The following is a 2,588-nucleotide window of genomic DNA, read 5'->3' as shown; positions in this document are numbered from 1 at the left end:
CACACACACACACACACACACACACACACATATACACACACTTTTTTTTTTTTTTAACCAAGGATGAAAAAGGCACAATTTAGGAATTTCAGTTCCTTCCAGGAGCAATAACTAATATCCATTCAGGTTTCTATGCATCCTCTGTCTACTCCATTCCCTTAAGTCACATTCTATTCTTAGGAAGTTTTCCCCATGGTTTTGATCATCAAATTGGCTATCTTTAGCCTGCTGTAAGAATTACAAATGAAGTAATTTAATTCTCTACTAAGAATATATTTTTATGTAGAAAATTGTGTTATGTCAGCAAATATTTTGGACTTGAAAATATAATTTGGACTCAGGTACTATACTTTATTTTCCAAGAATGCTAATGAAGGCATGTTTGCAAGAGGTTTAAACTATTATGGCCATTGTATTTTATCATTTTATTAACTCAATTTTTATGAAGTGTTCTCCCTAAGGCAAATCTGTGAAACTGCATTCTTGAGTTATTAATGTCAAATACCAATCTTTGAAAGATCATTGCTCTCAAAGACTCTTTTCTATGACAAATTTATGGAACAAACAGAAGTTCTGAAATGCTCAACAGTGGCTGTGGGTCAGTGGCTCATGCCTATAATCCCAGCATTTTGGGAGGCCAAGGCAGGTGGATCATGAGGTCAGGAGTTCAACACCAGCCTGGCCAACATGGTGAAACCCCATCTCTACTAAAAATGCAAAAATTAGCTGGGTGTGGTGGTGTGCACCTGTAATCCTAGCTACTCAGGAGACTGAGGCAGGAAAGTCGCTTGAACCTGGGAGGTAGAGGTTGCAGTGAGCCGAGATCAAGCCATTGCACTTGCAGCCTGGGTGACAGAGCAAGACTCTGTCAAAAAGAAAGAAAGGAGGGAGGGGGGGAGAGAAGGAGGAAGGAAGGAAGGAATGAAGGAAGAAAGGAAGAAAGGAAGGAAAGAAAAGGCTCAATACCAAAATTATATAATTCTTTAGGAATATTATTTACTAGGATTCTCTCCAACTTAAAAAATTGAGAAATTAGGCATAGTCCAATAACGAAACACAACATAACATCCTCCAATAATGTGATTTTATGGAAGATTTGAAATATGCAAAGTAGTTTGAATTTCTTCGAAAATATGTATTGAAGAGTTTCCTCATTCCAATTTTAAGATCATTTATTTTTCTACTCAAGTGAATAATCAGCTGCATACTTTCCTATTTTGGATTCAAATTAGATAAAACTTCATCTTTGCTAGGGATTTCTTTTCTTTAATCCTGCATATTTCCTTCTGTAGTTTCATAAAAGCCTGACCTATATACCAAGAAGAATTATATTATTGACCTATTCTCACATTCTCTTGGACAAGAGTCTTGCTCTGTTGTTTAAACTGAGGAATAGGATCTACTCATTAAATCTCTGTAAATCTAAGTTTTATATTCTAAACAATGGAACAACTTTATGGCCTGGCTTAGCCTTTAAATTCCATGATTCAATAGCTATTTAAATAAAAGTGTGACAATATGCTTGCTATTGAAAGTGAAACATACTAATTACTTTACTGGTCTTCTGAGGAATTTCTGCTACAAGGGTTAAAGTTCCTGAAATGCTACCAGGCCTTCATACAGGTAAATTATCATGAATTGTCATTCAGAAGAATCTTAATAGGCATTAACACTACACGTGAAACCTAAAATGTAGATGACATTGATAAGGGGGTAATTCCATGCGGATAGAACTATGATAAAGCATGTTAGTGAATCAGCTCATATTCTATGAATTGATTATGTCAACATTTTCCTTCTTACTGTGACTCACTTGCTGAATTTCTTTGGATCTTTGATGCCCAAGAACTTAAGGTACAATATTATTTTATGCACCACGAAACAAAACAAAACAAAACAAAAAAAACAAACTTTCAGTAAAGCAATGGCCTACCATCAATTGCAAGTGAATATTAAAGTATAAAAATGCTTTTTAAGCCTCCTCTTAAAGCCAATGAAGTATAGTAGGTAAAAAGTTTTGACTTGATCTGCACAATCAAATAGTCAGTACAATCATTTTATTCATCTGACTTTTGAAGAGCATTAACTAGCAGAAAAAAGTAACGATAAATTTAGTTAACAATGTTAGTATACAAGTTCACAGACAATTCAATGATCTCCCTTGTGTAGAAAACATGCAATACTATTTGTGGATTTTCTCTTGATCTTGATTTGAAATGCACATGCCTTTCAGTAAAGTCCTCATATTGTCACATGGGCTACATATTTCGGGGCATTTTAAAAAACTCTATCACACTAAGGCTCTAGACAAGTAGGATCTTAAAATTTAATAAACAGCCAAATATTTTTCTGCATGCCTCATACTGTCAGATACCCTTTAGGCATTCAAAAAAAGTGTAATGTTATATTATAAAACCATACATTATGTTTTTACTACATGATATAATAAGGAGTTTTGCCACTGTCACTATTGTTTTTAATACTTATTATTACTATACCTTCATATCTTCTTTTGAAGAGACAAGGTAGGAATAGCTGGTAGAAAGATCGAGTAAGAATACCACCATCACAGCTCCCATCATCTGTGA

This window comes from Sapajus apella, unplaced genomic scaffold (genome assembly GCF_009761245.1).
Source record: "Sapajus apella isolate SASKATOON/1434 unplaced genomic scaffold, GSC_monkey_1.0 scaffold67, whole genome shotgun sequence".
NCBI classification, from domain to species: Eukaryota; Metazoa; Chordata; class Mammalia; order Primates; family Cebidae; genus Sapajus; species Sapajus apella.
The sequence above is the reverse complement of the archived record's forward strand: the minus strand, read 5'-3'. Positions refer to the sequence as shown.